Genomic DNA, 12786 nt, shown 5'->3' on the forward strand with positions numbered 1-12786 from the left:
AAGGGACTTGAGCTTAAATTAAAGCCCCAAGGATGGTTTCAAAAATATCCTTTTGGCAAACACTACTAGTTATCCCTCAATATCTCTTTACCCCATTTCCTTAAAACCTCCAAATATGAGGGACACATTACTTTAGAAATGAAGCCTAATTTCCCAGCCTCTCTGGTTGTAGTGTGTGGCCACGTAGCCAAGTTCTGGGCAACACTACGTAAACAGAAGTTTATGTGGCAGCTTCGAGGAACCTTCAGGCAGCTGATGCAAGCCCTTTGCTTCTCATTCTTCCCCGCTTCCTCCTTCCTGCTGGCTAGGATGTGAACTTGCTGGGTGGAGCTCCGGCAGCCACACGATGACCTGGGGACAGCAGACACAGTGGAGCATGAAAGCAGAGGAGTTGGGGTCCCCAGCATGGTAGCACTGTCTACCGGTCTGGGATTGCCCAACTCTGGACTCTGTGAATGTGATGGAGAAATACACTTTTCTTCTAAGCACTGTTATTTTGTGACTCTCATACTGGTAGGCAAGTCTCGTTTGACCTGTCTTCTCTATCCATCCAGTAGCTGCCACAGAGCTCCCTCCTCCCTTTGAAGGGAACAATTTTTTTTTTTTTTTTTTTTTGGATGAGTCCTTTGGGGCTATTTAGGCAGCAGTTGAAATTAAAAGACGCTCCTTCGAAGAAACGTTATAACCAACCTAGACAGCATATTAAAAAGCAGAGACATTACTTTGCCAACAAAGATCCTTCTAGTCAAAGCTATGGTTTTTCCAGTAGTCATGTATGGATGTGAGAGTTGGACTATAAAGAAAGCTGAGTGCCAAAGAATTGATGCTTTTGAGCTATGGTGTTGGAGAAGACTCTTGAGAGTCCCTTGGACTGCAAGGAGGTCCAACCAGTCCATCCTAAAGGAAATCAGTCCTGAATATTCATTGGAAGGACTGATGCTGAAGCTGAAACTCCAGTACTTTGGCCACCTGACTAGAAGAACTGACTCACTGGAAAAGACCCTTATGTCAGTAAAGATTGAAGGCAGGAGGAGAAGGAGACAACAGAGGATGAGATGGTTGGATGGCATCCCTGACTTGATGGACATGAGTTTGAGTAAACTCCGGGAGTTGGTGATGGACAGGGAGGCCTGATGTGCTGTATGTAGACCATGGGGTCGCAGAGAGTCAGACACGACTGAGGGACTGACCTGAACTGAACTTCCCTTCATCCACCCCCGTCCTCCAACCCTTGTCAGATTGGGAATGTGCTTATTAATTCCCCAGAGACCCAGTCTGCTCGTCCATCTGACTTCCTGTTTAGGTGACACCAACCTGCTTCCCTGCTATCTGGTCAGGTGGTGAGAGACACAGAGAAGACCTGACGACCACTCACAGAATAGAGCCGGAGTTCTCAACCCTGGCTGCAGATTAGAATCGACAGGGCAGGGGGCTCTTAACACAAACCCTCTGCAGCCCCATCCCTGACAAATTAAATCAGGAGGGAGGAAGTTGGATGGGTATTGGTTCTTAAAAATATCTTCTCAGGAGTTTATAACACACAGCCTAGCTACAGATCCATTCACTGTCTTAGAGGAAAGCCTCTCTTAAATAGCAGCACCTCCACCGATAGTCTGGTATTTTGTCAGAGCGGCTAAGTGTTCTAGCCATCTAGTTCAACAGCATGGGGTTTCCCCCATACACCACCAAGCAATTTTCTACACCAGCTGGGTGACCTACAGTTCAACTCAACGCTGACCCGCCCTACCTGGAGATACTATCAGACCCCGCAGGTCAGAGACCCACTCTCACAAGACTAGACTCCTCCCTCGCCCCACCCCAGGGGTCATTTGCAAGCCCAGGTTGATTTGTGCTTTTGACCCCAGGGTTGTAGATTGAAAGTTCCAGCGACCCCTTCCTTGGGTTCAATTCATTTGCTAGAGCAACACACCGAGTTCAGAGAAATATTGTACTTATTGGATGATTGGTTTATTATGATGTTATAACTCAGGAGCAGCAGATGGAAGAGACGCCTAGGGTAAGACATGAAGGCAGGGGGGCCATGGGGCTTCTGTGCCTTTTGTGAGCACTGTTCTCCCCAAATCTCCATGTGCTCACCAGCCAGGAATCTCTCCAAAGCCTGTCCTCTTAGGTTTTGATGGCGCCTTCCCGTGGCCATGGTTTAGCAAGTTATTGGCCGTGTGCACGCACTCAGTTGTGTCCAACTCTTTGCGACCCCATGGACTGTAGCCCACCAGGCTCCTCTGTCCATGGAAATTCCCAGGCAAGAACACTGGAGTGGACTGCCATTTTCTCCTCCAGGGGATCTTCCTGAACCAGGGATCGACTTATGACCTGACTTATGTGTCTCATAAGTCTCCTGCCTTGGCAGGTGAGTTCTTTACCACTGAGCCCCCTGGGAAGCCACTGGCCATTGTTGATTAATTCATTCTCCAGTCCTTCTTCACTCCCTATAGGCTGAGGGTGGGACTAAGAGTTCTAAACCTCCAATCCCTGGTTCGTTCTCCTGGCTAGCAGCCCCCCATCCTTAGGTGATCCAGGTGCTTCCCAAACCTCATTAATAAAAGAAAAGACTCCTTTCTTGTAGCCATCACTTTAGGAAATTCCAGTATTCTTGGAACTCCATGCCAGAAGCTTAGATGAGGACCAAATATGTATTTCTTATTATGAATCACAGTATCATAGCAGCCCAATCAAACTAATACAGGGACATACTGGGAACTGGAAACACCCTAAATTCAGGGGTACCCCAGCCTACCTTGATCTCTTTGTTTATTTCACACACTTAGTGCAGTTGATCAAGAACTAGAGCCAAAGTCCTCATGTTTTCTGCAGAATCCTTTTATATCCTCAAAGATTATCAAGGACCCCAAAATGCTTTTGTTCATTTGTCTTATAACTTTTAAGACTTACCATATTAGAGATTAAAACTGAGGCATTTAAAAAATCTGTATTCATTAAAAAACACAATAAACCCATTTCATCCTTAAAACTGAGCCAATTTTTAAATGAAAAAATAACATTACCAAAACAAACAAAAAGTAATAAGACAAGTGGTATTATTTTACATTTTTTCAAATCTCTTTAATATCTGACTTAATAGAAGACAGCTGGATTCTCATGTCTGCTTTTGAATTCAGTTTGTTGTTGTATGTTGTTTTGGTGGAAAATTTGAAGAAAATCTAGCCTTGCATAGATACATAATTGAAAAAGGGAAGAGTATTGAATAACCTTTTTGAATTACATTCTTTTTTTGATACTATACCAAAACTTGACAAGTAGCAGCATCTTAGAGGTGACGTGCCCTGTAGATTCTGAAACTGTGTAATGAACTTCCATACTCTGTTAGAGTAACCTCCACTGTTCTATCTTAAACTTTGAACAGATCTTCTACCTATGCATGAATATGTGACATTATGTGTTGACCATTTGAAATATTGGTTCTCTAAACTATGCAGATTTTTCAAGAATTGATAGGGATAGAATAGGATAGTTATACAGGTAGAAGTCCCAGTAGGGGACTCTAGATAGGGAGGGAAACCTAGGAAACTCTAGGAGACCACTGTAATTAATGATTGCTAAAGAAAGCTACTGTAACATCCTTCACTGAAGCAGGCTTCAGTTCAGTTCAGTTCAGTTGCTCAGTCGTGTCCGACTCTTTGCGACCCCATGAATCACAGCACTCCAGGCCTCCCTGTCCATCACCAACTCCCGGAGTTTACTCAAACTCATGTCCACTGAGTCAGTGATGCCATCCAACCATCTCATCCTCTGTCATCCCCTTCTCCTCCTGCCCTCAATCTTTCCCAGCATCAAGGTCTTTTCCAATGAGTCCACTCTTTGCATCAGGTGGCCAAAGTATTGGAGTTTCAGCTTCAACATCAGTCCTTCCAATGAACACCCAGGACTGATCTCCTTTAGGATGGACTGGTTGGATCTCCTTGATGTCCAAGGGACTCTCAAGAGTCTTCTCCAACATCACAGTTCAAAAGCATCAATTCTTCGGCACTCAGCTTTCTTTATAGTCCAACTCTCACATGAAGCAGGCTTGCTTAACTATAAAACCATAAACAAAACCACAAGATATGCCCCAGTCCATTGGATGGAAGAAAAATGTCACCACCCTTCTATTAACATGATAATCCTAGTTTGACCTCATTAGGGTCAGAAACTTTCCTGCCTGATATGAAGAAGGAGCTAGTGAAGGAGGAGTTATTGACATGTGCCTTATGTCTATATCTGCATCTACTTGAAGAAAGTGGTCTTTCTCCCAGCCCCCTTTCTACTATACAATTGTAGCCCACTCAATGCCTGCCCACTCGCATCTCTTACAAGCATTCTACATTAATTAATCTAATTCTTGCCTATCACTTTGCCTCTCGCAGAATTCCTTCTCTGCTGAGACACAAAGAACCTCAGCCTCAGTAAGTCCAGACACCAGGTGAGTGATGTGAATTAAAAGATTAGAGTGAGTTAGAGTCCCCAGCTTGGTTTTTGGCTGAGTTAATGTCCTGGCCTTGTGGGTTTGAGTCCCAAACTAGATTCTGGCTGGGTTCAAGTCCTGGCACATGGGCTCAAGTCACAGTCTGAGGTAAATGGTTTCAGAATGACACATTTCATTGCACCTTTCTGCAATGAGGGAGACCTGGGTTTGATCCCTGGGTCAGGAAGGTCCCCTGGAGGAGGGCATGACAACCCACTCCAGTATTCTTGCCTAGAGAATCCCATGGAGAGAGGAGCCTGGTGGGCTACAGTCCACAGGGGTTGCAAAGAGTCGGACACGACTGAGCGACTAACACTTTCACGTTCATAAGTAGATACAAAAGAAGTGGTACAGCCAGAGTTTGAGGCTGAGCATTGCCTTCAAGGCAACTTCCTCAAGGGAGGCTATTTATATAAGTTCCTCAGGCTAGGGATGACTAACCTCCTCTGGCAGGGGTGGAAGGACCACCTCTACTACCCTGGAAGGCTTGGAGGAATTTAGAAGTTCAAAGTCCCTAGTATCATCAGAATGGCTCCATCCCAATTTTCATGATCCTATCCCTTCCCAATCAATGCTCTATGTTTAACAAAAGAGACCTCTGACTATAGGTTGGAATTTCAGCTTGCTTTGCAATTCGGTCACCTGCAAGATTCTACTTTTATTTGTTTTTCAAAGGAAATTTTTCAGCCACGAGAGTAAAATTTCAAGACAGCAGCAAAAGCTTTCAGATCTCTTTTATACATGTTGAGCTGGGAATGTAAAGCCTTTAGCTCACCATTTTATTTTTCCCAAGCTCTGTAGTGCAGTTAGGAACACCCAACCAAACCCAGGAGACTCCTTATTTTTGACTAAACTATCGGCAAATACTGGGTCATTTAGAGCCTTGCCTTCTATTGGCACTTGGCTACGGGAATCCATCAGTGATCATTTGCATAAGGTCTTTGCCACTGTGTGCTCTGGGCTACAAGTGCCCCTTCTTGCTGGAAAGAGGGTCATTAAATCCTCTGAATCCAATCAGATCAGAGAACCAATTCCATTAAGTGCAGAACCAATTCATGGAACTCCTCATTAACATTCTGTTTCTCTGGAATGCCCGTGGGGGCGGGGCCGGGACACTGATCAAGCCATTCTCCCTAAGCCTACTGCCCTTGAATCTGGTGCCTGCGGTCCCAGCCTGGCCATCAGTTGGTTGACAGACGTTGAAGCTAGATCGCCCTCACATTTGTGGTGCTTTCAGCAAGAACAGCTAGAGTCTCATCCTGAGCTGGAGATGCAGAGAGGCTGAACTACCCACAGCACCTCTTATCTCTAACCGCAGAGGTGCCTATATTCTGCCATTAGACACCGTCCTCAGGGAGCATCCCAGCCACAGGGGTGTGGAGCTTCTAGAATGCAAACCTGACCTGGTCGTTTCTCTATTTAAATTCCTCAGTTGGCTCCCCATCACCCACAGGACAGTCCAGATTCTTTACTGCTCTCCAGAGCCCTGCCCACCTCCTGCTTTGCTCCCGCCACGGACACCCTGTTCTTCCTGCTGCTTTGAATTGTTGTTTCAAATTGCTTGGTGTTCCAAGGATGGGACTGGCAGTACCATGCTGTGACTTCGATCTTCTTCACTTTTCCTGTATGGAAATTTCTTTCTTGGTCCCCAGGATTCATTTCTATCGCTTTCTTCATCTTGAAGTCGCTTCGAGCAACATTCTGCTGTTTCCTTGGTTTCCAGTTCCTCTGTTAGGGGAACCACTGACCAAAACCACCTGCTCCAGCCAAGCAAGGTGGTAACCACGTGCGTGAGTTATCTTGCAACAGGAGGTCCTGATAAGGAACACAGAACTAACAGGCTACCATCAACTGGAAGAATTTGGGAAAGGTCAAAGGTCGAAAAGAGAGCGGAGACACTAGTCTATCTGTCCTACCAACCTCTCAGAATCCTTCTCGCTGGAATCCATCTTGGCTGAGTAGTGCATGTCCCACCAGGAAGGACCCTGAGTCAGAGGGATTGATCCAATCACCGTAAAACCTGAGACTGTGAGCCACACAGCAGACCAGTTCTCCTGGCTTTCTTCACCCTCCTGCTCTCTGCCTGGGCGCCCCTCCTCGATAAAATCTCCTGCATCCTCAGCATGTGTCACTCCTCGGACAATTCATTTCCCAGTGTTAGACAGGAGACCACTCTCGGGCTCCAGAAGTGGTTTCTCTTCCTGCAGCATCTCTTCAGGACTCTCAGACCACATCTCCACTGTTAGACACTTCACTTCTTCCCACCCCTGGGCCCCTCCACCCAAGACCGTGACCCTCCCACACCAGCCCAGCCCTCTTTCCCCAGTCTTAGGTCTTTCCCCCTCCCACTCAGCCTCTCTCCTTCCGAGACTGCCGCCTTCTTAGAGGAGAGTTATATCCCAATCAATTGGCGGGGGTGTTATATCCTGATCGCTGGGGGGTGTGTTATATCCCGATCGCTTGGGGGGGGGCAGTTATATCCCCATCACTTGGTGGGGGGGTTATATTCCGATTGCTTGGTGGGGGTTATATCCCGATTGCTTGGGGGAGACTGTAGACTGGCGGGCTATAGCCCATCGGGTTGCAAAGAGTCGGACATGACTGAGTGACTAACACTTTCACTTTCATAAGTCTAGATGCAAAAGAAGTGGTACAGCCAGAGTCTGAGTTTGGGCATTGCCTTCACAAAGATGATACCCCGCTTTGGCCAGGGCCTGCGGTGTCTGCTCTCCTGCATTTGCTTTTGCTTCATCCTTGCCTTGTGAAGATGACGTGTTCTAGGGCCCTCTCGGCAGAATTTGGTGTTAAATGTTTCTGCATTTAAATCTCATCTTGGTCTTTTACTGGAAGTGTGCTCTTAGTAACTTGCCTTATGTTTCTTGGGAAAACTCATTGAATTATCATGAAAATAAGTTGTTTATTAATTCTAGCAACTACATCATATCACAAATTTTGACAGATTTCCAGACCTGAAGTCAGATGGGTGGGCTTCCAATATTTGTCAATTGCCTAACAACTCCTTTAAGGCTCAATTTTTTTCATCTGTGATATGACCATCATCACAACATTCAGCTAACAGAACTCTGTGGATTAAATAAAATAAAGCACGAACTGATTTTAGAGGAGAGAAATGTTATCTTTTATTATTTTGTATGAGTTAATTCATTGGGATATATGCTTTTTGATGTGTGGTATGGTCTAAAAGAGGGCTTCCCTGGTAGCTTAACTGGTAAAGAATCTGCCTGCAATGCAGGAGACTTGGATTCCTGGGTCAGGAAGATCCCCTGGAGAAGAGATAGGCTACCCACTCCAGTGTTCTTGGGCTTCCCTGGTGGCTCAGATGGGTTAAGAATCTGCCTGTATTGTGGGAGACCTGGGTTCCAACCCTGGGTTGGGAAGATCCTCTGGAGGAGGGCATGGCAACCCACTCCAGTATTATTGCCTGGAGAATCCCACGGACAGATCCCAAGCCAGAATCCCTGGCTGGCTACAGTCCATGGGGTCGCAAAGAGTTGGACACAACTGAGTGACTAAGCACAGCACAGCATGGCCTAAAAGAGGGCTTCCCTGATGGCTCAGACGGCAAAGAATCTGCCTGCCATGCTCGAGACCTGGGTTTGATCCCTTGGTGGAGAAGATCCTCTGGAGAAATGAATGGCTACACACTCCAGTATTCTTGCCTAGAGAATCCCACGGACAGAGGAGCCTGGTGGGTTACAGTCCACAGGGTCAAAAAGAGTCAGACATGACTGAGCGACTAACACACACATGTGGTCTAGAAGAAGTGCTAACAATTCCAGTTGTTTCTCTTTTCATTTGTTTGTATGCTTTATATCTGCAAGAGATTTTAAGGTTCTTGTGGTAACAAGTTTGCTTTCTTCCCAGTACCCAACATGACTGGTTTTGATCTATGATCCCCAGATGTTATTAAGCTGTTTGTTTTTTTTTTAATTTAAGTTGATGGAATGATATTAAGCAGAATCCAGATGATGCAAACGATGTGTTGGGCTTAATGAGAAGGGTCCCTGGGATAAGCGAAGGCACAGGGATGGGCAAGCTCTTGGGGTGCTGGGTTAGGTGGCTGGGGGAAAGTGTACAGCTAGAAGAACTCATTAGGGAGGGCAGGGCTGGCCTGCAGCCCCACAAGTGGACCCATGTTCTGAACTAGAAAGGACACCAGACATTCTGTAATCCAGCCAGTGAGTCTCTCCCAACTCCAGACAGCTGTGGAAAATCCATGGGCCCTGACATCAAACGGACCTGGATTTGCCTCCGAGGACATTGCTCTCGCTTATTTAAACTGACCACAGCCCTCGGAGCCTTGCTAGTAGCCCCCAGATGTGGGTGATGATGCTGAGTTCTCAGGTTTGCGATGAGGCTAAGCTAAAGGATGTTTGTGGAAATGTTGCCATTTTGGAACCAGGGCCGTCATGAGGTCGAACCTCTGCTTGAACACATTGCTTACAGGAAATTTCCGCTGCTTGCAGATTTTTCTAACACTATGTAGATAGTCCATTAGTTGTAAGAGAAAATGGGAAGCCACAGTTGATTCTGGAGAGGTGCACAGCATATCTAGAAGATTCTTCCTGTTTGTTGTTCAGTCACTCAGTTGTGTCTGACTCTTTGCGACCCCATGGACTGCAGCACACCAGGCTTCCCTGTCCTTCACCATTTCCTGGAGCTTGCTCAAACTCATGTCCATTGAGGGAAGAACTGGGGGGAGAGGTGAGGAGTTACAAATAGAGGCCAATGCAGACTATGATTGGAGCATGTCCGTGTAAATATTTACATGCCATACGATCCCTACACAATGCACTGACGTTTTCTGAGTGCCAACACTGAGGGACGCACGCCACACGCATTGCACCATTGACTCCAAGATGTGGGTGCTCCAGTGATGAGGCTATGTAGTTAGTTCAATAGCACGTATCTTCTAAGCAGTATTATGAACTTAAGGTCCTGACCGGTTAGCTTATTCTTGTGGCAATAGGAAAGAAAGCTTTTCTCACCTTATTGCTATTAATGATTGTCACTGTGACCTCAAAAGCCTTTTATTTTAGAACAAGGCTTAGGAGAAATTGTAACCCAGGATCTTTTCATCCAGACATCCTTTGTTTAGTACCCTTTGGGTATCCACTCTGTTTTTAACTTGATTTTTACATTTTTTAAATTATGTTTTATTCTTTTGGGCCACACTGCATGGCACGTGGAATCCTAGTTCCCTGACCAGGAATTGAACCACACCCTTTGCATTTGAAGCACGGAGCTAGAACCACTAGACCAGCAGGGAAGTCCCTGCATCCACTCTTAATGCCTTCCTGACTCAGAGGCCTGCACCTCTCATCACTGTCCAGAATGGTGTAGACAGCAAATTGCACTGTTTTCATCCTCTAAGACTTTTCACCTCCTCCATGCAGACTTCCTGTACTGAATCCTTGCCCTCCCTCGGGTACCATCCTCCAGCATCCTTCCAGTTGTCTACACCCTGGTGGCCTTTGCTTGAGATCCATACCTCTCCCATGAGTTGTGTTTGTTCTGTTTCAGTTCTTTATACACGCCCTTGAGTTGTGGGCTTTTGGAGGCAAAAGTGTCATTGTGTTGACAGAATGACATATTGCAAAGGGCCCTCAGGAACAAAGGAGTCAGGACACTAGAGTTATGTGAACTGCGAGAATACACTTGTCTTCTCTGTAAGATCTGCCTGTTGGTCTAGACTCAGGTCCTCAGGGTAATCCCGTGGAAGGCTGTGGTTACGTCCCATCCTCCTCACTCAGAGGCCTCCGCCCAGGGGAGCCTGTAATAATTCTGTAATAACACCAAAAAAGGTCAGCCACGAGATTCTAAGACGGGAAGGGGATGACAATTTGAAAGGGGCACTGTTGGGGTTGAAGCTACCAAATTTTCTCCTATCTGTCTACTTCATTACTAGCAGGACTTGCCATTGTTTTAACCCATCATCTGCTCTGCTGGTCAGAACGCATCTCCCACCTCAAGGGCACTTTCATAAATGTCCCGTCTGCTCTAGAAGCCACGCCGCGCCCCTCTGCACCAGTCCCCAGCTTCTAGCTCTGCCCCTGCCTCATAGCAACTGCTGCTGGTCAAGCAGACGCCTCTGGTGCCTTCTAACTGGACTTCTTAAATGTATGGATGGTTCCCTTTGCAGTTGAGATTAGGTCAGGTGCTTTCAACCTAATCAGCACTCGGCAATAAATTCAGGGAGGAGTGAACCATGGATGAGTCACTATTTAGTCTGTAGGAGCCGTATGTCTCCCCTCAATCCCTTTCCGTTCCTTTCTGTCTTCTTCCAGTTCAATACCTGTGATCACAGTGGGAGGGATTTTTGAAAGAATAAACAGGAAGAATTGTAAATGACATGTCAAGTCAATTATTTCTTTAACTGTAGTTCAGTCGGGCAGTGATTGCCTTGGATAAGACCCTTGGACCACAGAATGCTGCGCATACAGCAACTGTGCAGCCTGCGTTAGCACTCGGGTGAGCTTGACTACTGCACAAAGAGGATGCTGGACTGGATTCAGGAGCACAAAAAGGGTACTGGTGAAGACCAGCGAAATTCAGTGGGAGCACAGTCAGGCTTCTGCATTCGTGGATGCCGAACCTGTGGACAGAGGGCAGAATGCACTCTACCATCGTCTACTATGAACTTGCCCACCTGCAGACTGGGGTATCTGCAGGGGCTCCTGGAACCAATCCCTGGGGGATCCTGAGAGATAACGGCACTGTTAATTTCGTAGTTTGGACCAATGTGCCATGGTCATGCAGGGCTCCCCTAGTGGCTCAGATGGTAAAGAATCTGCCTGCAATGCAGGAGACTCGGGTTCAGTCCCTGAGTCGGGAAGATCCCCTGGAAAAGGGAATGGCCACCCACCCCAGTATTCTCACCTGGAGAATGCCATGGACAGAGGAGCCTGAAAGGCTATAGTCCATGGAGTCGCAAAGCATGGGACATGACTGAGTGACTAACACTTTCATTTCACTTTCACTTCACCATGGCCATGCGACATTTTACCTTTAGGGGAAACTTGGTAAGGGGTATACAGGAATGCTGCAGATTATCTTTGCAACTGTTCTGTAAATCTAAAATTATTCCAGAATATAAAGTTTATTTTAGAAAAAGTGGGCCAGAGTGCACATTTTTGTTTGGTTAGCAGTCTCATATGTATGGCATGAACATTCTCACATCGAGTTATATCTGAACCATTTGTAGAATAAGGTTGAAAATGAGAACTGCAGAGAAATTTAGAAACGCTATTAAAAAAAACTCGGCAAGAAGGCAGTAGCAAGGATTAAAGCAAAACAAACAAATGGACCTGGATTCAGCTGGGGAGGGGCGAGGAGGGGCAGGACCTGGGTTCAGCTGGGGAGGGGCGAGGAGGGGCAGGGTCTTGTTAAAATGTGGAGTCAGACCTGTCATTTGAGGGAGGTACCCAGCACGGGGGCGACTGGACAGTCAGGACACTGGTTACTTTCTTTAGTCTTAAGGACCGGAGCCCGTCACTTGGCCTTTACATCCTCACCCTTTAAAATGGCCTTACCCCACTCACAGATCCAGATTATGTGAAGTAAAAGAAGTCCTGGCAAAAATCAAGCTGTCCTGTTCTTCAAAATTGGGTCACTTTTGGTCAAGAATGACAGTGTTCCTCATTTGTGGGCTGGTTACCATCCGAGACCTCAAGCCAGCAGGTCTGATTCCACATGAGCATTTTCACTTTGCACTTGGCAAGTTTCTGCTTCCTCTTACAAGAACGTTCATACGAATGCCAAAGCCATTTGACGTCTAAATATAGTGTAACAGATGTGAATGAGAGTTGTATTATTTTTTGTGTTACACAAAGGGTCTTTCTTTTACCCAGAAGCCAGACACCAGTCCAGTTCTGCTTAGGCTCAGCCATCTCGGTTAAGGTAAATGGAATTGCTCTAGTTTTTCAAACCCTGCATTTTTAGTTACCGTATGGGGGATTTTCTTAACCCGGGATCCAAGAACAAACATCTCAAGTGTCTACATCTCTATGACTCTAGAGTCATCAGCTCCTTAAAGCTGTATGTACACTTGACCTTAACATGTATCTTTTTTTTTTGTATGGAGTGAGTTCATTCATCTTCAAAGGGTCCACAAGTCAAAAATGTTAAGAAACCCTGTTTCAGAGACACATCTTCCATAGCAAAACTCCTACTGAACTATGATACTTGCTAGGTACAGATACAGTGCAGATGGTCATCTTAAGGTCTGGCATTCAAACAAATACCTGGATAATGGCTGGCTGGTTGATTTGCCTTGTGAATCC

The sequence above is a fragment of the Bubalus kerabau genome, chromosome 21 (genome assembly GCF_029407905.1).
Source record: "Bubalus kerabau isolate K-KA32 ecotype Philippines breed swamp buffalo chromosome 21, PCC_UOA_SB_1v2, whole genome shotgun sequence".
Taxonomy (NCBI): Eukaryota; Metazoa; Chordata; class Mammalia; order Artiodactyla; family Bovidae; genus Bubalus; species Bubalus kerabau.